The following is a 27,576-nucleotide window of genomic DNA, read 5'->3' on the forward strand; positions in this document are numbered from 1 at the left end:
TGGGTGGTTAACTGCCCTGTGCCCGAAGGGGGCAGCCAGGCCCAGGCAGACATTCAGGACCAACCGGAAATATTGTTTCTGTAGTTCAGAGGGATGCCTGATGCATCTGTGCACAGGCCCCTCCACCCAAAAACACCCTCTGGTGACTGTCCAGGCTGGTGTGGCGGGCCGGCCACTGTTCTTCCTGGCCGCCTGCCCGCGATCCCTGTGCTGGTCCCGGCTGTGCCCACTCACTCCTCTGGGTCCCAGTTCAGGGGTTCAGGGCTCCCCAGCGAACAGTCTGTTCCTGCGATGACAAAAGACCCACAGTGGGCCCTCCACAGTGGGCCCTCCTGCTGCCCGGCCCGCCCGGCCTTCTCTGAGCTGGTCACCTGGCCGTTGTCCCCACACTGCCCTGGACTTTCATCACATTGAGCCACTCAGAGTTTCTCAACCTGCAGGCCGCCACAGGTGGTGGACACAGGCTGGCGAATTCGGGCCAGTGTGCAAATGTTTGGGGTTTTGGGGGCCACCACTGCAGATATGGCCAGTTCGGTGATGTCTGTGGAGGGTGTGGAGCCGGGTGGGTCATTGGTACCATGTAGAGTGAGGGATTTTTGCTATGAGCTGGAGATGATGGACATGCTGAAGAAGGTGGCTTTCTTGGGATGTATGAGAATTTGTCCTGAGAGTCCATTAAGGCTGGGGATGGTCCTTCTGAAAGTTCAGACACAGCACCAGAAGGTGGCCAGGGGACCTGGGCCGTGCTGGGAGTGCCTTCAGCTGCCGGCCGTCTGGGACCAGAATGGCTGAGAACCACCATGTGACTTGACTTGTGTATTCATCTCGGTCTCTCTGTTCCACTGAGGTGCCCCAAGGGCAGGGACTCAGGGCTGTGATCCTTCTGTGGCCCCCAGGGGCCCTGGACGTGGACCAGAGCCCATCCCTGAGTTCCGGGCAGTGCACAGTGATGGCAGGAAGGGCGCATCCTGGTCATGCTGGGGACTCCGAGCAGGAGTTAGGAGTGCCTGTGAAATGTCACCTCCTGAGAGTGGATCCACAGCCCAAGGCCAGGCAGCGTCGTGCTGTCTCGTCCCTGGAAGTCACCGTCATGAGCGAGATCGTCTCTTCTCGTTCAGGGTCATCCCAGGCCCACATCGAGCCCTTCCGTTTAGCAAACACGTATGTAGCAAAAGGCACCCATACGGTTTGTAATTATATGCTGGGGTGTTTTGGGAATAAAATATATAATTTTGGTTTTGGGGTGATTTGGCTGACAGTAACACATTTAATATAAAACTTCCATTGATTTCTTGGCACTCCGTGGGTCTACTCGGGGAACACGACTGAGAGAAAATGCAAAGCCCAAGTTGGTTTAAATATACTGTGGCATTTTTAGGAAATACTACATACTACATTTGACAGTGAGTGAAGTGGATGTAATGTGAGGTTTTGAAGACTTTTAGTCAAACCTTCGATCGCCTGGACTTTCCCTGGAACAACTGCCCCTGTCCTGGCTGAGGTGTGAACCCTCCCAGGCCCATGGCCCGTGGCTCCCGATGGACAAAAGAACCAGCCCTGGGCCAGCGACCTGAGTAGGTCCCTGTTCATGCTCTTATTCCCAAAGGCTCCGTGTATCTTAGTTCGGCGCAGTCAGGGCAAACAGTTCTTGACTCGCGTGGGTCAGTTGGTATGGAGCGGGAAGTGTCTGAAATCCAAACGACACACTTGTGAAGTACGACGTCTTTGCTTGTCTGGGGCCTGTAACTTAGCTGACAGGTCTCAGCGACAGACATTTCAACACGATCCTGTATTTGCTAATTGCTCTTCTGTGCTCTGGACATGGGAAGCTCCTGCCTTTTGGATGAGGCAGACACCAGGAACTCCCCAACCAAGGTTCCCAGGGCGCGTGTAAAAAGTGACAATAGAAAATCATGTCTTCAGATAGAAGGAGATCAACAGCAGCGAGAGCGGGGACTCGCACTGCTATTTGCACACCCATGTCCTCAGCAGCATCGCTCCCAACAGCAAGAAGGTAGGAACAGCCCAGGTGCCCGCTGATGGACGGATGGATCAGCAAAACGTGATGTGGCCACAGCTGAATGGACTAACATTCAGCCCTAAAGAGAAAGCAACTTGGACACACGCCACAGCGTGGGGAACCTGGAAGACGCCGTGCTGACTGAGATGAGCCAATCCCCAGGGTCAGACAGTGGACGACCCTCCAACTACGAGGCGCCTAGACTGGCCACTCGCAGAGACAGACCGCAGGGTGGTGGTGCTAGGGGCCGAGGGAAGGGGACGGGTGGGGAGTGCGTGTTCAGTGGGGGCAGGGTCTCAGCTGGAAAGATGAGAAAGTCCTGGAGACGGATGGTGGCGGTGGCTTTGCGATGTCAACAGACTTGATGCTTGGGGCTGGACACTTGAAAGTGGTGCAAGTGGTAAGTTAGATGCTACGTGCATTTTAGCACGAACACACACACACACAGAGAACACACCGGTCTTCCACGAGTCATTCTGAGTCCGACCACCTCTCCCAGTGTGGTCTCATAACACTCCCTTCATTTACCTGGGAGGAGCTCCATTGGAATAAACGTTCGCAGGTAGCAAACAAAACGACATTTGCCTCCTTTATTTTAGCTAATTCTGAGTCCAGCCAAATGCCAAGTCCAGGCCCTGGCCCACCTGAGAGGTGGCCTGCCTGCAGCGAGCCCTTCTTTGCTTAAGGGTGCACTGTGGTGAGGCCGGCCCAGCCTGGTGCAACTGGCCCTGCTGTCTCTTAAAGGGGCTGCCTTGGTGAGCGGGGCCACCGCAGGTGGGGCCCAAGAAGACTGCCAGGTCATCCACCTGCCAGCCTGGACAAGGGCCTAGCCCGTCCGGGACTCCTGATTGCTACTCCCTGAACGCACAGGTCAGGAGACGCCGCGCGTCACACCTCCAGGGGCCTCCTGCCTTGTAATTTACAAAGGACTTTTATACAGGCTGTGATTTAGCCAGACAACGCGAATGAAGCTGCTGCTGTCATCTTCAGGCATCTCATCTGGCCCTCACATCTGGTCACAGAAAGATCGAGGCCTCACCCTGGCCCTCTGACCCAGCCCCGAGCTCTGTCCTCCACGGCTGCCAGCTCAGAGTTGCCCACCCTCCCTCGAGCCGTCAGAAGAGGCAGCTGCTGGGAGCCAGCAGGTTCAGGGCGGAGCTCTGCAGGCAGGCCCTGTGCTTGCTTGCCACCAAGGTTCGCTGACCAGCAGTGTGGGGCCCAGGCACAATCTTCTGGAAGTCATTTCTCCACTCCCAGTCCTAGCTTCTGTCCATAACAACTTGGGGACCAGGATTCCTTCACTGGGCCCTATCTTGATTACCTACAAAAGACCTCGGTTGCCACAGATCAGGCGGTGCATGGACAAGGGACTCAGAAGCTCCTGAAACACCCTTAGAACCGTCAGCCTCTTTCCACTGGAGGGGAAAGCCCTGGACACTGGATTTGGTAAGTCTGGAGGTTCCTTATGCCCTCCCCTCTGCTTCCTGTCCCCGCCCCCTTCACACACACACACACTTGAGCACACATGAACGTGTGCACAGAGACACATAGAGACGGACACGCACATTCTTTCCTGAGATGACTTGGCACAGCTGCAAAGCTCAGTTTTTCTAATTCTCTGTAAATAAGGTAAAAAGGAGAGCAACTTGGAGCCAGAGAAAGGCCTTCCCCTTATTATGTTAAGTTAGGAGGCTGCATGCCCTTCACCATTTTTAGGACAAAGCAAACTAATGCAGGTTGCGTGGACTGCAGGGTACATTGTTGGTTTGCTGGGCTATCCTCACAGCTTCCCTTCTAAGGTCTGTGCCCGAAAACCAGGCACTTGAATCTCTATGGTCAGCTCCTAATAATCTGGAATCTCTTTGCTTAGCTAGAGGCCTGTCCCAGAAAGAAGTTACCCTGAAAATCGGACAGAACACATCCAGCTTGCAAGAGCGGAACTGGAGTGGACGTTTCAGTGAGTCAACGAAAATGAGAGAGGGGCCCGGTGTCAAACCTGACACTGTCATTTCAACTTCCAAGTGCCTTTGGGTTTTTTTGTGCTGGTTTTGCGGACGTTGATGTTTGTGAAGAAAGCTGCGTTTGCCACAGGATCTTGCTGTGTCCATTGAACGGGGTAGTAAAAACCATCTGCCTGAAATCCTTTTCGGAACAAGAAGCGGTATAAACAAATAAACAAATGGTCCTAAAGGAGTGGGAGTGGGGCGGACTGTTTCAGAGAGGGGGAGCGAGGGGGAGTCCCAGCAAATGTTGCATGCAGATCAGTGTTTGCAGGAGCTGCTGCTGTCTATAAGGCTGTTCTGAAAACATACAACCTTCAGATCAATAGGGTGCATTCTGGGAGGATGGGTGGGGAAGCCCTGTTCTCTTGCAGAGTACCCACTCTGTGCTTGGGGTTTTTATCAGGGCAATGAGAACAACATTAGGAAGAATTAACCCAGGAATTCCTATAGTGGGTTGAATACTATCCACCTGAAAACTTATGTCTACCTGGAACCTCGGAATGTGATCATTTTTGGAAGCAGGGTCTCTGCAGAAGTAACCAAGGTAAGATGAGGCCATGCTAGATTAGCTTAGGCTCCAAATCCATGGCTGGTGTCGTGATGAGGAGAGGAGAGGGGACCCAGGAGAGAATGTCATGTGAAGGTGGAGACAGAGATTGTGGTGATGCAGCTACAAACCAGGGAGCGCTAAGGCGTGCTGGCAGTCACGAGAGGCTGGCAGACACAAGGGAGAGCCTGTGGAGGGCGTATGGCCCTACTGACACCTTGCCTTTGGACTGCTGGCCTCCATGTCTGTGCCAGAATGAAGTCCTGCTGTTTTAGGGTTCCTCCCTCGTGTGATTTATTACGGCAGCCATAGGAAACTCCCACAGCCCTGTTCTGGCTGACGGCTATTTGGGTTGGGCCATATTAGAACCAAGAACTTGGTCAAATTCTTGGCCCTTAAGTTAGGAGTTGAGGTCCAGGAGTAAGACAGAACTGACCTTGAAGGAATACTTGTTGAGTCAGTGTGGGGGTTTTTTTGTTGTTGTTGTTTTTTTTTTTTTGTTTTGTTTTTCTGCCACCTGAGAAGAGTCCTGCACTCTCCTGGGCTCAAGGAGGAAAGAGCGTCCTCAGAGTGAGCAGCTCGTAAGAGGCCAAGAAGGGGCCTGGGTCTCATCCTTCTGGTCTCAGGGTCAGCTCCATAGAGAGGTGAGGTCACCCTGAAAGTCCCGACTGAGGAGGGGTCTGTGAGGAGAGAAGGCTGCTCTTCTGGCAGCCCTGGGAGGCAGGGCAGGGACCAGAAATGGCAAGAAATATTAGGTTTTTGGCTTCTGATATCTAATGTATGTTTTCAGCAAGACAGTGCTCTTGAAAGCCAGGCATTGGCATGAGAGAGTTTTCAAAATCCTTTGAGCTTATTACCATATAAATATCCAGGCCTGGAGATCTGAACTCTGAGGTTCTTATATTCCAGGAAACTCAGGACATCACACACAAGTTTCTGCCACAAGGAATGGGGGAGGTGCTATGCTTCCAGCCCTGGTGCATGAGGACGAAAAGGGAGGCTGGAAGGGGAAGCCAGTGGTCACACGTGTGCATCCTACTCGCACCAAATTGAACATCCTGAGCGGGCCCCAAGGAACATGGGACGTTCTTCCGTTCCCTGTTTGGAATCGTTAGAGGAGACAACACCATCCCAACACTGGGATGAGTGGATGGTGGCAGGAAGGTGGGATAGATGAGGTCAGTCAGCATTCTCCAAAGCCTGCATTCCTCTGCAGCATGGAGGGGACCCAGGGATCCTTGCACGTCCCCAAATCAGGTTCAGCATACAGCTAAGAGTCAAACTACGAGCCCATGTGAGGAGCCCACCTTCTCTACGGATGGAATGGGCATCCCACTAGACCTTGGAGGTAGGGCTCCAAGGTGATATGGCCACATGTGACAGACCCCAAGGCTATGCCCTCAGTCCCCAAAACAGATCTAACCCATGCATCCCAGTCTGCCTTCACGGGGACCTCAAGCCTCCCTGTGCTCTGGCTGCCATCTTGGATCAGAGGGTCAGAAGGAGAGAAACTCATGAGTTGAACTCTGCCAATTAATATTTCTCTGGTGGGGCCTGTTTCGATCAAAGGTGATGATTCAATCAAAGAGGATGGAGATAATATTAATGACAAATTAAAGTCCCCTCTCTGTTGCTGTGGGAGTGAGGCTCACGAGAAAGAGAACTAAAGAAGCTTTGTGGCCCCTGCTCACCTGCATGGTAGAAGTGAGTCTGAGTTCTCATCACCTTGGCATGGAAAGATGTTGGTTATGGGCTAAACTGTGCAACACCCCAAATCTCTATGCTAAAGTCCTAAACCCCAGCACCTCAAAATGGCTCTACTTGGAGATGGGGCCTTTAAAGAGGTGATGAAGGCAAAATGAGAACAGATGGGTGGGCCCTACTCCAATGTGACCAGTGTCCTTAGACACAGTCACACAGGAGTCACAGAGGGAAGACTGTGAAGACAGAGGCAGAAGTCAGGACGACACTGCCACAAACCAAGGGACATGAAAGGTGGGCAGCAAGGATCAGAAGCTAGGAGAGGCTCGGGGGAGTCTCCTTGGAGCTTCAAAGAGAGGGTGGCCCTGCTGACAACTTAATTTCAGACTTTCAGCCTGCAGGACCATGAGAGAATAAATGCCAGTATCAACCCCCCTCCCCCCAAACATTTTGTGCTACTTTGCTAGGGCAGCCGTAGGAGGTTAAGATACACCATGTCACAGTAACAAGGTTTCTGAAGGACTGCTCAGTCTAAGCAACTGAGAAGCCTTTCTCCTGCGGGGCAAAGTCCCGCAGGCTGAGAACCACCAGGTGGGAATTCAGGGCACCCCACCAAGCACCCCTGGCTCCCCCTTCCTAATATAAACCAACTGACTGGATCCCTACGAGCAAATGACCCCCATCACTCAGGGTTCCCTCCCACCCAATCCAGGAGGGAGAAAAAGCCACAGAGAACACAGGTTTTCTTTGCTTTCCAACAGGAAGCGGCTCCGTGCCTGTTTTCTTTTCTCTTGCCTTTGAATTGATTTTTCATATCTCTAGTAACTCTTATCCTTCAGCAAACTCAAGCAGGCCCAGCGCAAGCTCTGAAAATAATGAACTTCAAAGGCTTCGCACAAATCACCTTAAAGGCCTGACTGGGGCCCAGGAAAGCTGGAGAGAGGCTGAGAAAAAACTCCTTCATCGTTGTATAACTGAGACATTGTTAACCCTTGTGGGGCACATCTGTCACCTTGACAGCCCCCTCTGGGGTCCCAAATGCCTCGAGACACCTACATTATCCACCCTCCACAGGCTGAGTTAGGAGCCAATTCCCTGACCTGCTGCCAGCAATGCAATGTTAGTCCAGGGGCGCGATCGTGGGTGGCCCAAGGACGCCATGGTTTCATTTCCTTTAATGCTTCCAGGGTCGCATCAGAGGAAGTGGATGGAAGTGATGCTTCTTTGTGGTGGTCAGCCTTCAGCTTCAGCCCCTGGTGGTGACAGCACAGAGTGACGCTGCTGACAGGGAGGGGATGCTTTTGTGAGCCAGGAGAAGTGTGTGCGGAGAGAAAGGAAAAAAGCAAAATGATAATAATAATACTGCCTTTTCTCGGGTCCTGGAGGATTAAAAGCTTGACTTTTCCTCCTTCCCGGAATTGGATTTTACTTCTCTTGTCTGGATCTGTCTATTAAAGACCAATGGAAGAACCGATGGGAAAGGTGCCTGTAGGGTAGCCGATTGGTTGAGTAAAGAGAGAGATTTCCGGTCTCACGTTGGATGCGTACATCTGAGTTGGGCAAACCTGTGGTGCGGGTGTGCTGTGACGGAGCCCAGTGTCAGGTGATGGGAGTGTGAAATCAGGTAAGACAGACAGTGTCACAAAGCTTTCTTCCCCTCCAGCTAGGGACAGACATACACACAGGAGCTAGCTGCAGCAGGACGAGCCCAGAGAAGGGCGGGAGCCCACCTTCGCTGGGTCCTTCAGCTCCAACGAAGAGGTCATCAAAGGGACCCTGCTCTGGGTTGGCTCAGTGTCACTACTTTGCAACGTGGGCCTTGTAGGGGCCAAAGTCCAACCCGGGCTCAGCTGGCCGAGCCCTGCTCCCCATTGGAGGGGTCGGGTCCTTTGATCAAAGCACTCAGCAAGGGCACTTGTTGTAATTCAGCTGCCCAGAGAGGGGTGTCCTTTTACAATCTGTCCAGCTGGATGAGGCACCTTTTAAAAAAAAAAAAAAATCCTCACCTGAGGGTATGTTTTTTTTGATTTTAGAGAGCGAGAAATGGGGAGGTGGGGAAAGACATTGATGTGGGAGAGAAACATGGATCGGTTGCCTCCTGTACACACCCTGACCAGGAATTGAACATGCAACATTTTGGTGTACAGGTGGATGCTCCAACCAACTGAGCCACCAGCCACTGGGCCAGAGCTGGAAGACGCACCATTTTTCGTGACTTGCACTGTCTCAGGGAGCATGACAGAGGAAAGCCTGTGAGTGGTTGCTTTTAGGAAATTTCATTGAGTTGGGGGAGAGGACACCCGTGATGGCAAGTAAATGACATAGCACACGCAGAGTTGGAGGTCCAAGGAACCCTGACTCTCACGGGAAACCAGCCTTCACAGTTTCTGTCTTCAGTCTTCTCCCACTCAGAAGCCACCGGGGAAGCCCAGGACAGTAGCCCAGCCGGGAGAGGCGGGCGTGGGGCCTTCCCCTTGAAACCACCCAACCCCAAACTGGAACCACAAGGCCTCTTCTTCACAATTACTTGGTGCACATTTAATAACCAGGAAAAAATCTTGAATTTCTGGAGAAGGCTCAGAAACCTCTACTAAGTGGTGGCTACTGTGACCTGTTTCGGAACTGCGTAGACTAGGGAATAGAAGACGTGCAGGCAGTGAGGGGCAGGCAGCTGCCGAGTCCCTGGCTTCCTTCCTCCTCAAGACCCCGGCATCCATCCCCTGGGGCTGCTGTAACAATAAGCACAAACCGAGTGGCTTAACACAACAGACATTTAGTCTCTCATTGTTTAGGGGGCCAGGTGTCCAAAATCTAGGCATTGGCAGGTTTGGTTCCTTCTTGGAGGCTCAGTGGGGGAATCTGTCTGGGCTTCTCCCCTGGCTTCCGGTGGTTTCCCGCAATCCTTGGAGTTCCTTGGGCGGCAGACGCATCACTCAGATGTCTGCTGCTGTCATCATCCATCCGTCTGTGTCTTCTCCCCTTTTCTTATAAGGGCAGCAGTCATATTGGATTAAGAGTCCTCCCTCCTTCCCACATGACCTCATCTCAACTCTGCTAATTACATCTGCAATGGCCTTATTTCCAAATGAGGGCACACAGTGAGGTTCCAGAAAGGACAGGAATTTGGGGTGGAGGACGCCCTTCAACTCAGCACCCCTCCCCACCATTCTCCACTGACCATTCGAATCCACGGAATTCAATTCCAGCAGGGCCCAGCCTCTCCTGAGCTCTGCTCTGGCTGTGCCTGTCCCAGCAGCCTTCTCGTCTGCTCCTGAAGCTCTTCTCTTAATATTATGCTCTGACTAAGAAACACATTTAATCACGACTTTTGCCTATTTAATCAAGACTAAACCCTCCCCAAATTTTCAACCCCCCTCTTCACCCCATAACATGTAACACCCTGGTCTTGATGAGGCTCCCACCCCCGCCCCCAAGCTGTGCCCTTCTCTGCCCTGGTCGACCATGGCCTGGTCAGACAGCTCTTTCCCTTCTCCCCCTCCCTCCAGCCAGCTGCCTTACTCCTTACAGGGCAGCTTCTATCCACTGGGTCACTGGGCCAGTACATAGTAGGTCTCAGCGCATGCTTGTTCCATGGAATGGAATTCCCTGCCGTCTTTCTGGTTCCAGCCCTGGGAGAGATGCTATTGATGGCAAAAGTCCCTCCATCCCTGAATGCCTTGCCACCTCTCCACTTGGCTGGTGTGTCCCTAGCAAGCCATTCCTCCAGCTAGATTTTAGGATTTTTGATGGCCACAATGGTGACAGATCTGTGATTCTGCCCACAGGGATGCAATCCAGGGAGTAAGAACATACAATACGTTTTTACTTAAAATGTGCACAGCCATTTTGCACTAGAGGCCTGGGTTCCTAGAGAGAATTACTCATTAGGGATTGGGCCCCTTTTGAATGTGCTATGTGATAGGCGTTAGAATCTAGTTGTTTTATATGCATTTAGAGTTTCATGTGGACCTGAGGCTGGCCAGTTTCCACATTTGTAGGGTTGTTTGTTAAAAGCAGGTTCCACCACAAAAGACCCTAAATATCCACAGCAATCTTGAGAAATAACAAAGTTGGAGGAATCGTGCTACCTGATATCAAACTACACTACAAGATTACAGTAATCAACACAGCATGGCACTGGCATAAAAACAAACACACAGATCAATGGAGCAGAACAGAGCCCCGCATAAACCCATGCCCACGTGGCCAGTGACTACCTGACAAAGGAGGCAAGACCATACAACGCGGCAAAGACAGTCTGTTCAGTAAATGGTGCTGGGAAAATTGGGCAGATGCAAAAAAATAAAATTAGACAACCTTCCTACACCACAATTAAGAATAAACTTAAAATGGATTAAAGAGTTAAATATAAGACTCAAAGAAATCACAGCAAAATCTCTGACATTTCTCTTAGTGATATTTCTTTCTGATATATCTCTCGGACAAAGAACAAATAAACAAATGGGACTCTATCTAAGAAGTTTTTGTACAGCAAAAGAAACCATCAATGAAATGGAAAAACATCACACTGAATGGGAGATGATATTTGCCAAGATACATCCAATAAGGGGTTAATATCCAAAACTTATCAAGAACTCAACACCAAAAAAGCAAACAGTCCAATTAGAAGACGGGCAGAGGAGCTGCATAGACACTTCTCCAAAGAGGACGTACGGACGGCCAACAGGCGTCTGAAAAGGTGCTCAACATCACTAATCATCAGGGAAATGCAAATTAAAACCACCATGAGATATCACTTCACACCCATCAGAACGGCCGTCATCAATAAATCCACGAACAACAGTGTTGGCGAGGATGTAGAGAAAAGGGAGCCCTCGTGCGCTGTTGGTGGGAATGCAGACTGGTGCGGCCTCCGTGGAAGGCAGTATGTATGAAGTTACCTCAAAAAATGAAAAATGGAACTGCCTTATGACCCAGCAATTCCACTTCTGGGTATTTATCTGAAGAAACCCGACACACTAATTTGAAAGAACACACACACCCCTGTGTTCATTGCAGCGTTATTTCCAATCACCAAGATCTGGGAGCAGCCCAAGTGCCCATCAGTACGTGAATGGATAAGAAAGCTGTGGGACATATATACCATGGAATATTACTCGGGCATAAATAAAAGAATGGAATCTTAAGGGTGATAAATATTAATGGAAAAAATACAATAAAAACTAAACTGTTTTTAAAAAGAATGAAATCTTATTTGCGACAGCATGGATGGACCTAGAGGGTATTACAAGTCAGTCAGAGAAAGATAAATGCCGTGTGATTTCACTTATATGTGGAATCTAAAGAGCAAAATAAATGAACAAACAAAATAGCAACAGGCTCACAGACACAGAGAACAGACTGAGGGCTGCCGCAGGGGAGGGCGGCTGGGGGCTGGGTGAAAGAGGCGCAGGGAGTGAGAAGTGCAGAGTGACAATCACAGGGTAGTCACGGGGATGTAAAGCACAGCACTGGGATGTAGTCAGTAATACCGTGGTAACTGCGTGTGGTGCCAGGTGGGTGTTGGAGATATCAGGGGGAGCATTTTATAAAGCATAGGATTGTCCAACCACTCTGCTCTACAACTGAAACTAATACAAAATATATTATCAAATGTAAACTACAATTGAAAAATAAAGTTGAAAAAGGTAGTTTCCAGAGTCCCCGCCCAGAGCTACTGCATCAAAGTTTGAGGAGGTAGCTCTGGGAATTCGTGTGTTTTTGTTAGCCTGGCCCCAAACCGGGAGAATCTTAGCGTGGTAAAGTTGAAAATCACGGATCTAGACACGTGGACGATAAATATTGATTCTAGATGGGCTGCTGGAGCCGAAGACAAGCTAGTGACTTATTGTAGCGCAGGAGCCAGCCGGGGCAAAGCCAAATGTGATTTATTGCTTCCTAGGTGATCAGCTGCCTCATGGGCGGCCAAGGTCTCTGAGACAGAGCTGTGGCCTCAAAAAATGGGAGCCAATGGGGGGCCCTGGGGGTCTCCCAAGTGACCCCATGGGCAGTGCGGAGCACAGGAGCCTGCCCCAGCCCCACGCAGCCCCACTGTGTCCCCACGCCGGTCCCCCAGGTGGAGAATTAGAGCAGGCTGTCCATGAGCAGTGTTTGCTTTGCTTTTGGGAACACCTCCGGGCAACTCGGGGTCGGTTTCCACAGTCGTGTTTGACTTGGCTTAGCTGCTTAGTTCCCGCTTTTTAGCCTATTTATTTCAAGTTAGCACATGGCCCCATATGCAGGAGCCCAGCACCAGGTCTAACAGAAATCAGGGGTAGGCAAAGGAAAGGAAACGTGGGCTTGCCCGTACCGCCTTCTCGGCCTGGAGCTGCCCTGAGCTTGGGCTGGGTCTCAAGACCTCTGCTGCTGCACAGTGACGCCTGGGACAGGGTGACCCACCCAGCCCTCGCCTGACCCACAACAGGGTCTGAAGGATCATTTTCCAGGAAGGAGATATATTCCGGTTTTTAAGCTCTTTTTGGCTTACATATTTCCTTTCTTTTCAACTACCTTTCAATAGCTAATTACTGACTCCTTTCAAATGTTTACCCTCAAGTTTCAAGTGGGGCTCACGTTACACTGTGCCAGCAACAGCCGGACATCGCTCACTCAGTCCCCACGAAACCTGCACACCGTGCGGCAGGGATTCTTAGGTCCCACTCAACAACGAGGAAACACACTCGGAGAGCGTAATGAGTTGCCCGAGGTGGCCAGCTAACAGGTGGGGAGAGGGGATGGCATGTCAGTGCCATGGCTTCTCGGGGACATGCGTGCTCTCTGTTGGGTGACGGCCTGTCTGCCTGGACTTTGGTCCCTCGCTTTGAAGAAGGAAAGAATGGTGGTTTCGCTGAGGGCCGAAGGGGTACACCTAAGGCCACCACTGTTTGCAGGAGGTCTACTGCCCCGGGTGCACCAGTGAAATGAGAAGTGAGGGGGGTTGCCGGTTTAGAGCGACTGGTGCTGTTGGGAGTTTCTGTCCACGTCACGTTTCTTTTTCACAACGGCGAGAGGCACGAGTGAGTCACTAGTGTGGGTGGCAGAAACGGGGTAAGATCCAATTGGAACTTAGTGAGGACCTTTGGCAGACGGCCACTGTCATCCGACCCTAGGTGGGCCGTGCTCACAGGGTGGTGTTGGGTGCAGTCTGGGATGCTTGGGGCTGAGACCAATGAAATTGCGCTGGGACTTCTGGGCTTTAGGGAACGGCCCTGGACCCCCAAGTTTCCTCCCTGAGGATTCTCTTCCATATTTTCTGCCATGTTAACATGGACGCAGCCCTCCTGCCCTTTACCCACAGGGTCACCACTGCGATTAATTGATGGGGATCACAGGCTGTTAATCTCTCTTAACAGCAGCCTGGGCTTTAGTCAAAAGGACCCATGGTTCTCTCTGGAAGGGACACACGGCAGACTCCCAGCCAGCTGCTGGCTCTGCATAAAGGTTGTTTTTGGTGGAAACAGAAAGTCTGAAGTGAGAATATTTTAGGACGTTGTTACATTCAGCTGTAAGAGCACTGAATAGAAAAAAAAAAGTCCTATGAATTTAAAAAGTCCTCTTATTGATTAAATCCAAGGAAACGAAATGGGGCTATTCTATTGTTTAAACCCAGATCCCAGGCCTGGGCCTTGCACCCACAGTTGTAGGGGCTGAGGGTGACAGGCTGGAAGGGGTTAATGGTCTATCTGCCTTGAATGTGCTGGAAAACACCACCTCCCTACCTTCTGCAATGAACTGAAAGCAGTTAGAAGAAACGACCGACTCACCAACCCACCTGAGTTTCTGTCATTGCTGGCTGGCCATCGCGTGCCCCGTGTTTGCATAGGCTAACCGAGGCCCGTGATAGCCGAGGCCGGTGTTGGGATCCCAAGTGCGCATGTCGGGGAACGGGAGATTTGTCAAGTAGCTCGCAGAAGGTCATGAAGTTCACAAGTGCTAGGGCCCAAAGCTGAACGGGGTCCTTTCTTCTCCAAGCTGTCGCCCATGAAATACCGCTCTGATCCCTGTCGCTGCCTGACGAGGTATCACATTCTACTACTGCACTAGCCAGAAGGTCAAGAGCAATTATGCCATCCTTGTAGTATGCTCAGGGGTCAGTCCCTGAATTAGCAGAGTTCACTCTCAGCCAAGGAGAGAGGATTCCAAGGAAATGATATCTTAAATTTTTTTTTCCTTAGTGGACAGACATTCCTTGAGAGGGTTATGGTATGTTAAAGGTATATTATTACTGTGGCATCTTGTAAATTTTATAGCCACAGTTTCACGCTTCAGTAGCATTCCTCATCTCATTGGGGTGCTCACTTCAAACAGCACTGTGTGCCTGTGTGCAGAATCCAATGCAAGTTGTGTGTTGCACAACGGCACACTAAGGGATGATGATTTGGGGAAAAACTATTTTCTTGCATATCCTGGTCTCAGTGCTGCCCACGATTGCTTTATGAAGTAGAGCTCCTTTGCATTCATAATTATGATCATTGTGAGCAACGAAAGTTGTTTACTATACAAAAAAAATGCCGAATATTTCTCAACTATTAAAAAAAAATCCATATATCTTGAAACCCTTGGACTTGAATGAAGGAATCAGTTCTCAACTGAGACTGCACATTAGAATTTAAAAGCTTGGGAAGCTTCTAAAAATTCCTAATGTGTGGGCACCACACCTAGGTCAATTAGACCAGATCGGAGAAGAGTTTAGAAGACTCTGCAGGTGATGCTGACCTGTAGCCAGCACGGAGAGCTACTGAGTCTCAGCAGTCATAGATCTGTTCATTCCTGGAGTTAGGGCTGACTGATATCAATGCATTAATGTGTTATGAAGGAAAAAGATCTACCTTATGCAATATAATGAAGAGCCTTGAAAATAATGCATTATGCGACATATATAAAATGCAATGAGTCAGTAAGACACAGATACAAAGCGGAGGATTGGCAAATAAAGGGAGAGTGCCTGAATTGAACGTCCTACAAAAGTCATATCAGAAATCATATTTTGATGAAACTAAGATGCCAACAATTGTAAGACAAAGTATCATTAGGGAAGAAAACAATTAAACTATGACATGCCATATATTACCAGCCACACCCCAATTTAAAAAGTGTTCAAAACAGTGAAAAAATCTGAGTCTTATAAATGATGAAATTCAGTACTTAAAAATTATTGTTTCAATTTTCTGCCTAGCCCACTCCAACTGTTAAATTACTAACGTCCACAAGAGGCCACTGTGACCTGCTACTTCAGGTTCCAAAAGGAAATTTGAAAACTGATTTTCTCAAAGTATTTAATGTCGAAATGGTCTGCTCCTTTTAAAGACAAAAGACTTTAAAAATCTATTTTCAGGAGTTATTGCTCGTTATTTTTCTTATATTAAGGCCTATCCAAAGTATCTCACAAAAGGTAACATTATTTAAAAAGTGAATTGAAACATTTTAGTGGTTGATGCAATAGAAAAAATACTATTTCTTCCCTTCTACCCACGCCCCCCCGATTCCACATTTCGTTTGCTTGCAGTGGGTTATAGAGAAGAGTCAATGATAACTGACTCGGTTGATGTTTGACTAAAATCAGATAAAAGTAAAACCTAAAGGAGAGAATATCACGTCTCACAATTTCAAGACAGCAGGTCACGGCACCCTGCACACATGAGTTCCCATCTCATGGCAGGAAAAGCTGGCTGGGAAGGGGATCTGGGGGTCAATCGCACAGGCCCTGAACTTAAACCCAAGCTCGGTGTTAACCCTGGGGATTGGTCTGGGGCCTCCGGGCTGGAAACCTGACCACCCTCCCTGTTGGATGAGAATCGCTCTCCCAGAAAAATGACAGATTTCGGGGCGGGGAAGCCCGCAGGAGCTTCCCGCTTGCGCAGTGCAATACTACTCACACTGTTCCCGATCTCCAATGAGACCGGAACAGAAACTGAGAGTAAGCTTCAAAACTTGCATAACAAAGTAACAAATTAATTTGGTCAGTAAATCTCATAAAAAGAAATCGGGCTTGAATTTTGTATATCTTCATTTTTTAAATTTCACTTTCTAGTAATTCTATATTTCTAGCTGGTAGAAAAGTAGTGGTCCATAAGAGATTAGATTTTTTTTTTTAAAGCAGTCTTTCTGATAGCTTGGGAAGCATCGCAGAAAGCCCAGCCCGAGCTATGGAGTACGGCACCCAGAGGCAGCGGCCGGGTGTCAAAGCAGAAGCCAGAATTAATCGTTCCTAACTGCCGTGCACCTCCTACGTCACGGCCTCTCTGACCTACGTCAGGAGGCCCCAGGAGGCCAGGTGGGCAGGGGGCACACAGGCACAGAGCCACGCCCTACACGAGCGCCACAGTGCTCGGCCCGCCCAGTGCGCTTGAAAAGAAACCCCATTTCCTTCTGCCAGGCGGGCCAGCTGAAGGGCTGCAACGGCTCTGGTTGCAAAAACCCGAGACCTTAGTCTTTTCCAGACTTCCCTCGGGGGAAAATCTCCAAGGAGAGGGAAGGCAGACATGAACAGGGCCTGGAAGGACAGGTTCTGAGAGTCACCAGGGCATTGCCTTCGGAGTCAGGAGGGTGCCCTTACTGGTGGGGCTTTTGTGTTGCAGAGAGGAGATTGCAAACTTGGGGCCAGAAATGAAGTCTCTGGAGCTGGGGGAAGAGATTGAGGCTGCTCCCTCACCCCACTGCCAGGCCTTTCTTCCTTTGGGCCCTTCCTTTATTTATTTAGAGTACTTAGCCCTTCCTCTAAGTAAATATTGAACAGATATTTAAACAGCACCCGTTTAAAGAGCGTTATCCTGTCTCCACCCGGGCCTGCGCACGGATGCAGGGCTCGCTGGGTTACGCCTCTGCTGGCGGAGCGGGACACGGCCTCGTGCAGAGGGTGCTGACGGAGGCTGCAGGGCGGGCACTTCCGGTGTCGGCCATCTTGGGAGGAGGCGGAAGCTCCGACCGGAAGCCCACAGGGAGCGGGGTGGGAGGCCTTGTTTTGGGAGGAAGAGGAGCCGGGTGGAAATGTGGCAGCTGTTTTCCATATGGAAGCTGGAGCCGGGATGGGATGGAATTCTTTAGGCCCAGAGGATGGGGGCTGGCGGGTTGGCTGAGGTATGTGTAGAGGGTCCCCGATGGGCAGGACACGGTGGTAGGCATTAGGGGCAGTAACTGGTGCGGGCTGCCCAACCAGACAGAAGCGCCCTCTCAGTACCAGCCTCGGAAGTCCGGAGATTCTTCTCCGTGGGAAACGGCAGCTACTCCCCTGAGGCCCTGGTTACGGATCTCCACCATAGAAACCGAAAGTGTGTGTACTGTTCGCCTGCACTGCCGGGCAGTCCCCAAAGAACGGCAGGGTTTGGGCCCTACGGCAGACGCGCCGCGTCCCCGTCCCCAGGGGTCTCACGGGAGACGCGCAGCCTTTGATAAACACGCAGAGCCCGGTTTCGATTCGGGGGGCCCTCACCCTCCGACGTGGGGGCGCAGCCGCGGGCTCCGGCCGGCTGCCCCAGGGCTGCCCGGGGACTTGCTCCCACCGGCCCGACTGGAAATACCAGAAAAGCCAAGGTCTTTGCCCGCCGGGGCAGCGCCGGTATTTTCTTTCCTTTTGGCCAGTTCGGTTTCAGCTCAAAACTAGAATAGTAACTATCATGATACATGTTTACGGATGTTAACTAAGGAGCCCCTGGGAGTTCTTGCTTTGGGGGAGAACACTATACCCACCTCATACATCAGGAAAGCGAGCGGCCATGTGGCTGGGCCGGGCTGGGCTGGGCGGTCGTGGGGGTCAGTCGGCGAGCGGGGGCCTGGGCTGGAGCGGTTGGGGGCTTCCTGGCCGGCGTCCAGACTGCTGGGCCGCGCTCCGCCTGGGAAAGGAGCACAGCAGAGACTGAAGCGGACCAGACCCTAACCCGGAGCCGCAGTTGGCTCTAGTGAGGACGGCGGCCCCGTGGCCCTGCCTGGGCCTGTTTCTCCGAGAGAGCCAGGCTTGGGGAGAAGGAAAGCCCATTTCTCCCGGACTGTTTGGACCCTCTTCAATGACCAGCGAAAACACGCTATCCTGTAGAGGAAAGAAAGAAAATGATGCCAAGTTGCTGGGAAGGTTTCATCTTTCCCTTTCCAGTCGCATGGTCCGAAGCCATAGACTGCAGTGCTGGTCTAAAAAATATTTATCTCATATATTAGGTAATAAATGGGGGTGTTGGGGACACCCGCTGCCAGAGCAGGGGGTGGAGCCTGCATGGCAACCCCCCCAAATCCCTCAGGTCCCCCCCCGACCTTATTCCCAACCCTCCCACCCGTTTCGACAGGAGGTAGTCTAGGTTTTCTCCTGATTCTACCTTCCTTATCTTGTTAGCAGTGTTCTTCTCAACAACATAGGGTGAGGAAAGAAGAAGAAGAAGGGTCATCAAGGTCTGTAATGGTCAAGGCTATTTCCAGGCAAGGAAGATGACAGAAACACAGAGGGAGGCAGGCAGGGAACCTTCCCGCACCAATGGAGGGGGACACACATGAAGGTGTGCAAGACAGCGAACAGCAATGCCATGCAGGGCGGCTTCCCAGACAGAGCCGCTGTGTCTCCCGGAAGTGCGCAGGTTTGGTCCAGCATGGGCCTTGCAGGCCGCGGCGAGGCAGGTGCCGTCCCCGTCTGGAAGCACCGTGGATCCTCCCTCTGAACCTGTCATAGGCATCTACTTGGTCTGGATCACTGTCGCCCTGTTTCCCACGTGTGGACGCCCTGGTTTCCTGGTGCTGTTGCAGACTTTAGTTACTAAGTCTGGTAGGGACCAGCTTGATCGGAAAGTTTCCCCTTGTGCGTTATCAGCTGAGGGACATAAACTAATTTTAGTCTCATGTCTATTGCTTGATTTCCTTTCTTCATCCCAGGTTTCCTGTTGAGGTCCACGTTTTGAGAGTCCTGCCCAATGCAAAGAGCACATCTGGGAGGCAGGTGTTTCTTGTCTTTGCTCCTTCGCAATGGTAATTTTTTCGGCTACTACAGGAAGCTCGGCAGATTCAGAAGTACAAGGAACCCACCAAGGCCTGAGATGATATTCGTGGATGCTATCACAGTCTGAAGGCGAGCATCTGCTTACAGAGTGATTGTCCTAAACTTGGCTGGTCTGTTCTGAGGTGATGGCCACACATTGAAGTGATTTCTCCCCACCGAAGGGTCTAGAATAGGTTCAATTGTAATCTACTTTACGTAGTTGTGTCTGCCTCAAGAAACCTGGAAAGGGTTATTAATAGTGTGTGTCTAGGAATCTGGGTAGCCGTCCCAGCTCCACAGCCTGCGAACACCATTAGTAGCCCTTGAAATGGTTCTCCAGGAAGCACAGGCTGTTAATAACCCTGCCACAATGCTCCTGCGTGAGCCAAACAGTAGGACAACCTTGCAAGTAGCCCAGGCTCTGAATTGACGGGCTGCTCAGGGAGATGGAGACGGTGCGCCGCCCTGAACCCAGAAAATGTCACCAAAGGAACAGCGGACAGCAACCAGCTCTCCCTTGCTAGTGGATTGACTTGTCACTGTGTTGACAGAGAGCCACAGACCGATAGACTGTGTCCCTTCTGTTGGCTCAGAAGTGCTGAGACAGCTAGCGTGTGGGAAGGGAGACAGACCCTTCCCATTAATGACTGTTAATTGACTTTTACCTGGTAGGAAAATACTGTATTAAGTGTTTGAGGATGGAGAGCTCTGCCCGCAGGATGTTTATCACCCAGCTAGGGGAGTAAGGCACAGGATTGAAAAGCTAGTTGGAATGCAAAGCAATGGACTGCCCACCCTGTGGGACAATGTTCAGCCACTGAAGTGAACGAAGGGGATCTGTAAGCCCTGAGCGCTAAGTGGAGCACGCCAGTAGCAGAGGCAGACACCACCTACGTGAAAATGAAAGCAAAGCACCGCTGTGTGTATGGACATAGGCTCATGTGCAAAGGCCTGGGGGGGACAGGAAGAGGTCACGCCGAAACAGTGTTTCCTTCTGGGGGGCAAGTGAGACTGGGAGGGTTGCCAAGGACACCTTCCATAGTTGTACTCCACATAATTCTGTGTTGAATGAACTATTTAGAAAAAGCAAAGGTGTTTCTTTTGTAAAAAAAGGAAATGAGTGCAAAATAGAATAACAAAGCAAGTACGTGAGAGATACAAAGGGATGACCCCACAGGTAAGTGTGATGACTTCACAGAGCTCAGGAGTGGGTGAATGTGCTTCAGGTGACACGTGGAAAAACCCCATAAAATCATGGCCATCCCACCCTTCTGCCCTGGTTCCCTGAGCTTGATGATGACACAGGCAGAGCCGATGAAGTTTAAGGGAATGTTCAGGGGTCCAGCTGCTGGGTAAAGTTTTTTGCTCTTAAAGTGAGGAATGAAGGAGATAAAGCCCCTCTTCTGCCTTCTTTTGAATGTTACAGTGTCTGGATGTGATTTCTGGAGTGGGGCCACCCACTGGCACCTTAGGAGCTGCCCTGGGACCACGCCACATGCTGAGGATGCTGGTAGAAAAATGGAGGCAACCAAGTTCCTGAAGACATTATTGAACCACTGGATTAACCTTCCCTGGAGCTGGAATCCCTTGGTACATCTGCTCCAGCGAGAGAACATGCTTTTCTTTGTGTTGAGGTGGGGTTATCAGTTACTTGCAGCCCAATGCATCCTAACTGACATACCAGTCAGTGGGAGCCCTGTCTGAGGCCTCAAGCCCCTTGGGGATATCTAGGGGGACCTCTGAGACCTCAGCATCCTGCTCCCTGGACACTAGAACATCCTTCAGAATGAAGAAGGGGCCATGAGCCCTCTGTGGCTGGGAAAAGAGAGGGAGCCTGGGGGTGTGGGGAACGAACTCTTCCTGAGAGAGGGGCACCTGTTCACCTGCATCTCCATGGCTGAGCCAGGCTGCAAGTGGGAGGCAGGAAGGTATCAGACAAGTAAGCCCCTCAGTCTGGCCCTTGGGGTGTTTAATACAAGTTCCCAACAGAGGCAGGAGCCACAGTTGTGAGGCCAAAGGAGCTATCACCACCTCGGCCATTTGGAGGGAATTCTACTCTCTTGGAGTAGAAGCCCGCAGCTCTCCTGGGGGTGTGGGGAAGGAGAACATCAGCCGTGACTGTGGGGTCCCAGCAGTTTGGAGGTGGCTCAAAGTCACTGAGCAGTGGGGTGAGGGGAGAGAGCCTGCAGACAGTCCACTGCAGGTATTCCTGGGACCCACCACGAATCTCCACAGAGGCAGTAATGACTTGATTGGCTTGTCGAGAGGTCTACCTGAATTAATCCCCAGTAACCCCAGACTGCTACTGATTTAAAATGTTTTAAACTGGGGTAATCTCTTGCAGTGTTGGAACTGGGCCCCTGAAGGGAGAACAGGGAAATGAAGACTTACTGATGGTGATTGTTTGGGGGACAGAAAGAGAAGGGACTGGAATGATTTCTCATTTAGCCTGGTCCTAACGAGGGGGTGGCTGGTTCCTACGTGGGCTCTGAAACCCGTCCTTGCATGGAGATAGCCGTTTCCTCTCCTGGTCTCCCCTCCAGCTTGAAATCAATCACCCCTCTCACTTCTTGGAGTGAAGTCAAGGAAGGTTTGCTCTTAAATCACAGACTCTGGGAGGGGGAAAGTCCCATCCCCAGCTTCCAGACTGGGAACGGAAGCAACGTGAGGATGCTTCAGTGGCTAAAAGTGCTCAACTCAAACCGCATTAAAACGCTTTCTGATTCACACCCATTAGGAAGGCTATTTCATCCACAAATAAAGCACAGTTGTTGGTGAGGATGCGGAGAAGTTGAAACCCTTGGGCACTGCTGGTGGGTACAGCCACTGCGGGAAACAGTATGGAGATTCCTCAGAATTAACATAGAAGTACTATAAGCTCAAGTGATTCCTCTCCTGAACATACAGCCTGAAAAACTGAAAGCAGGGTCTCAAACAGATTCTTGAACTCCAGTGTTCACAGCAGCACTATCCAAAGGAGCCAAAAGGTGGAAATACCCAATGTCCATCAATAGCTGAATAAACAATGTGATCTACTAATAGAGTGGAATGTTATTAAGGCTTAGAAAGGAATGCAGTTCTGATGGAGAAGCCTTGAAAGCAGCAAGTTACTCAGTTTAAGTAACCTTAACCTGAGCCAATCACAAAAGGAGAAATACTGAATGATTCCACATATGTGAGCTAGCTAGAACAGTCAAATTCATAGAGAGAGAGCTGGGAGTGGTTGTAAAGGGCTGGAGAGGGAGGAGCAGGGAGATACTTTTTAATGAATACAGTTTCTGTTTGGGATGATGAGAAAGAGCAACAATATGGATGCACTTAATCTCACTAAATTTTATGCTTAAAAAATGGTTAAATTGGCAAGTTTTATATTTTACCACAATTTTAAAAATTAAAAATTCTAATTATTAAAAAACTAATAAAAACATCATAAATATTCAGATGCTCAAAACCACACTAACCATTCATCTACCAGGGACCCCCTGCATGTTAAATTGGGCTTCCTCTTGCTTCCCCTCTGTGCCCACCTGGAAATCAAGCTTCCTCCAGCATTTCTCTGAGGGAGTTTGCATTTTTTAAAAAAATATGCCAGTGGCTAGGAAGTTTGTGTCTCCTGCACGGGTCTTTGCAAAATTCAGATTTGCTTTATCCACTCCCATAAAACAGTGGGAGCATAGCACAACCCGCCCCTGTCCCAGCCAAAAGGTCCCGTTGTCTAAAAGCACCTGGTGACACGCCCAGTCGTTCTGTGTCTTGTGCATTTTTGATGCTGCTTGTCTGACTTCTGTCTGTATGAATAAGAATATAAATTACCGTTACATACGTCAGTCGTTCTGCTTTGGAACAGAAACTTCCTTCCCTCTCCTCTTTCAAAGCATCTGGACAGTTTAATCAAAGCGCGTCTTGACGCGGCCATCTGGAACTTCCCCTTGATTTTTCGTATTCATCAAAATACACAAATGTTATCCATTTGAACCCGTAAAATAAAATTTTACAGATAAAATACTGTTTGTTCCAAACGTTAGGGTTTCTATAAGATTTAAATTCCAATAAGCTTTTGCTGATAAAAAAAATTACTGTGTTTGTTTAAATCACATTTGGTTCAATTCAATGAACAGTGATTCAAGCCTTTGTTCAGTTATTAGCTGAACATGCAGTGAGTTTATGGGGGACGGAAAGTAAGAGAGTTCAGTGTAGATTGTCTGCAAGCTGAGGATGGTTTTTCTATTTTATTTATCACCCTTACCCGAGGACATTTTTCCACTGCTGTTTTAGAGAGACAAAGGGAGAGAGAGAAACATGGATTCAAGAGAGAAGCATCTACTGGTTGCCTCTTGCATGCGCCCCAACAGGGAATCAAACCTGCAACCTTTTGGTTATGGGACAACGTTTCAACTAACTGGTTTTTATATTTTATTTCACTTTATTTTAAAAAAGATTTTATTTGTTTATTTTTAGAGAGGGGTGAAGGGAGGGAGAAAGAGAGGAAATCAACATGGGAGAGAAACATTGAAAAGTCTTCCCTTGTGTGTGTTCTGTCTGGGGACTGAATCTGCAACCCAGACCTGCGCCCTGATGGGGAATTGAACCGGCGACCTTATGCTTTGCAGGATGATGTCCAAGCAACTGAGCCACATTGGTCAGAGCAGAAAAAAATCAAAAGAAGGGTAATATTTTATGGCATGTGAAAAAGTATATGGAATTTGAATTTTGGTGTCCATAAATCAAGTTTTGTTGGAACACAGCCACATCCTTTATTTATGTGTTAACCGTGGCTGACTTCGCCCTACCACTGCAGGGCTGAGTTGTTCTCACAGAGACCATAGCGTTCCAAATATTTACTATGTGGCCCCTCATCAGGAAAGTTTGCCCATCCCAGGTTAGCCGACAGCTGTATCCGTGTGCGGCCTGAATATCCAGACCCAGGAAGCCCACCTGGGTCATTCTGATGTTGCCAACATCCCAGCAACGCGAGCGCTGAGTCAGCCCATCTGCATCAGTGCCTCCCTCAGGCAGGCAGAACCAGCCCCGAGAGGGCGTCCAGGTGTGTGTCACGATGATGGGGACCCCAGGGGTGTGGACCAGGCAGGGATTAAGGATGTTAAACGTCGGCACAGCCTAGCCCTGTGGAGACTTATTCTGCCCCGAGCGTCAAGGTGCATCCAGTGGTAAACGGCGATCTAGACAATCCTGTGAAGGTTCATTCTGCGTGTCGACTCAGTTGGGCCAAGGTGCCCTGGTAGCTGGTCAGATGTTATTCTTCGGGTTTGTAGTAAAGCAGATGACCGCCCGCAGTGTGGGTGGGCCTTGCCCAGTCAGTAGGAGGGCCCATTAAAACAAAGACTGACATCCATGAACAAGAAGGGTTTGCCAGCAGACAACTTAATGGACTCAAAGTATAACTCTTTTCTGAGTCTGCGGCCTGCTGGCCTAGCCTACAGGTTTTGGACTCGCCAAGTCACCAGAGTCATGTCGGCCGACTCCTTAAAGTAAATGTCTCTCTTACCTACCCAACTACACACAGCCTGTGTGCTCTACTTCTACTACAGTTACCCAGGCTTTCCAGTTTCTGGTCTGAAAGTGGTTTTCAGTCTACCTATTCCTTGCTTTTCAAATTTCACTTTTTCAAACTTCACAAATTTTAAAAATGAGGAGAAGTTGCAAATTTCATCTTATCAAACGATAAAAAAAAATCTTTTACATGCCTGCGCCTAGGACTTGAATTCAACCACATAGAGTTTAATTGAACAAATGTGTATTGAACGCCAGTGACACAGTTGGTGGATGCAGTTAGGGTGTGATGCAAAGCTAAGCTATAGCCTCTGTCCTAATTCACCCAAAATTCAGGGAGGGAGACCAGCCGGTGAGCAGTTACACGAACCCCAGGCTGGCACTGAGAAGCCCTGTGACAGAGGTCGGACCAGGGCCTGGGGCTGTGCTCCAAGCCAGGGAACTCAACTCCAACCAACACGGCCTTGGCACTAGCAAAACCTCTGTCTATTTTTCCTCTCCTTTCCCCTCCATGGCTCCTTCTCTCAGCTTCAGGATCAATAAAAGCAGCCTGCTTCTCCGGCCCAGAGTCTCATCTCTCAGCGCTACCACCTTTACCCCATGAGGACAGACCTCGGCCAGCTCAGCTGCTGAGAAGGAAGATACAACCCACGCTGGTTACACGCCCCATTTTACCTGGACGTAGCTGCTCTTTGTTTTTCTCTTTAAGACTTTCTTATGCTACTTTTTATCACCTAAAGTAACTGCATGATTATGTTCTCATTGTAAGGATGTAAACCAGACACTAGCAAAGAAAGTAAAACCTGGGACCTCCTGTTACCTCCGCGGTCACTTCCTCATCTCTTTCTTTATTGCGACACAAACCTCTCGCCTGGTCATGCCTTCCCTCTGGCCACCAGGGAAGGAAACTGTGGACGTCAAGGCCACTGGCCAGAGCAGCTTCTCTCTCACTTCCAGCTACGCAGTTCGGGACTTTCAAGAGAGCCTGCCGTATGCAGAGTCGTGCGAGGACACCTGATTCCAATGCAAGAGCAACAGACATCAGGGTATCAGTTTCCCCAGGGGGCCGTGACAAATGACCAGAAACTAGGTGGCTTAAAACAACAGAAATGTATTCTCTCACAGCTCTGGAGGCCGGAAGTCAGAAAACAAGGGGTCAGCAGGGCCCTGCTCCCTCTGGAGGCTCCAGGGAAGCCCTTCCTGCCTCTTGCAGCCCTTGGAGGGTGCCTATAATTCTTGGCACTCCTTGATTTACAGATGCATCACTCTGATCTCTGCCTCCATTCTCACGAGACCAAGGACATGTGTCCAGTGTCTGTTTGTCCAAATTTCACTTTTCTTACAAGGACGCCAGTCAGTGGATCGGGCCCCACTCTACTCCCATATGACCTCATCTTCCTTGATGACATCTGCAAAGACCGTAAATCCAAATAAGGCCACAGACACAGGGATCAGGGGTCCAGACTTGAACATCTCCTTTCAGGGGGGACAGTTCAACCCCCAGTAGCTCTGGGCTGTGGTGGAGGTTGGACGCTGCAGCCTGAGCCGTTGCTGACTTCAGCGTGTGAGCCTCGCAGAGCTGTCGGCTGGCAATGGCAGTGCCTTGGGGGAAACGCCAGACTTTCTCAAAAATCTGTCAGTTCAGAAAGGAAGAAAAAAATCCACTTTTTTTTTTGTAGGTATTGATTATCAGAGCAACTTGGCTCTGGCCACAAAACGTCAGCAAGTAGAGGTGGTTTTGTAGAGACCAGATTCTTCCTAGACCACCAGGCCATCTGCAGGGCTCCTGTAAGACGTGTGTTTGACTGCCCCGTGGAAGCAGCCTGGGGTTGCCCCGAGAAGCACGAGGTACCACATGGCCCCTTCTGGAATCCACCTGGAGGAGCGTGAAGTGGGGGGAGGAGAGCTAAGGTAGGGGCAGGCGGGAACACTTTCTGATGGTGGCTTCCGTCCTTCCCGGCTCACCGACACACAGGACGGGAGCATTCGGGGGCCTGCCGTGTCCCCGTTTAGTCCAGGAATACAGACAGCTTCACACATGCCGTCGCATGACTAGAGCCGCATGGGCCTCTGCTTCTGAACATTCCCATGGCACAGACACGGATTTTCACAGCATTCCAAGAAAATCTTGAACTCGAGTCCTGTAGGTGGCTTGGAAATTCGGGGGCCGAGGAAATAGCATCCCTGCACCAGCGGTGCATCTTTGTGGGCAGATGTCCCAGGAGCAAGGAGCAAGGTCCAAAGCTGGTGGTCACTGCTTGGTGGTGGCGGAGGTGGCGGCGGGCGGTGCTGGAATGCAGACTGGAGAGGGCAGAGCGACCCTGAGACAGAGAGAGTGCTGGGCTGGCCGCTTCTCCCACCCCCAGGCCGCCTAATCAGGGAGCAACAGGGTAGGAGTCAGGATGCATTTATCCCCGCAGACCCCACCCCTCACTTCTCCAGGAAAACGCCAGCATTGCTGTCATTTCCCAGCTGAAAATCAGGTCGGAGAATGTCTAGTGTTTTATATACAAAGGCTGGGGGCCAACAGCCTGCTCTCAGGCTGTAGAATTGTCCACCAATTGCAAAATGTCAGCTAAAAAAGAATCCCTATTAAGTTATTATATTCAGTTTATTCGTGCCTTAACTTTAAAAATAAAGGCCTGGACCTCCAAGCAAAATCTTCACACCCCTCTTTGTGGATTAAACTGATTCCCAAACTTGGATAATAGCAGGCTCGCTGGCACCTATGCTTATTATACAATTCATCTTCCTTTCACGTCCAATCGAATCAAGGCAGCCCCACCCCACACTCAGCCAGTCTGGCCTCCTCTCTCACCGATTCCAGACCCACTTCGTGCAA

At 50.2% G+C, this 27,576-nt stretch overlaps 1 protein-coding gene and 1 long non-coding RNA gene across 2 annotated transcripts in view; one reads left to right on the plus strand and one right to left on the minus strand.

The window, feature by feature from the left end:
- The window catches only part of CLDN14 (claudin 14), a 33,181-nt gene extending 15,102 nt beyond the window's left edge, over positions 1 to 18,079 (minus strand). The window contains exon 1 of the mRNA XM_053916940.1: positions 17,957 to 18,079. The gene's annotated coding sequence lies outside the window, so the exon portion shown is untranslated. The remainder of the gene's footprint in view (positions 1 to 17,956) is intronic.
- On the plus strand, positions 17,222 to 23,189 carry LOC139440681 (uncharacterized). The gene is made up of 3 exons (XR_011650845.1): positions 17,222 to 17,347; positions 19,121 to 19,313; positions 20,650 to 23,189. It is a non-coding gene; the product is annotated as an uncharacterized lncRNA (long non-coding RNA).
- The last annotated feature ends 4,387 nt before the right edge of the window (positions 23,190 to 27,576 follow it).

Source organism: Desmodus rotundus, chromosome 2 (assembly GCF_022682495.2).
Source record: "Desmodus rotundus isolate HL8 chromosome 2, HLdesRot8A.1, whole genome shotgun sequence".
Classification (NCBI taxonomy): Eukaryota; Metazoa; Chordata; class Mammalia; order Chiroptera; family Phyllostomidae; genus Desmodus; species Desmodus rotundus.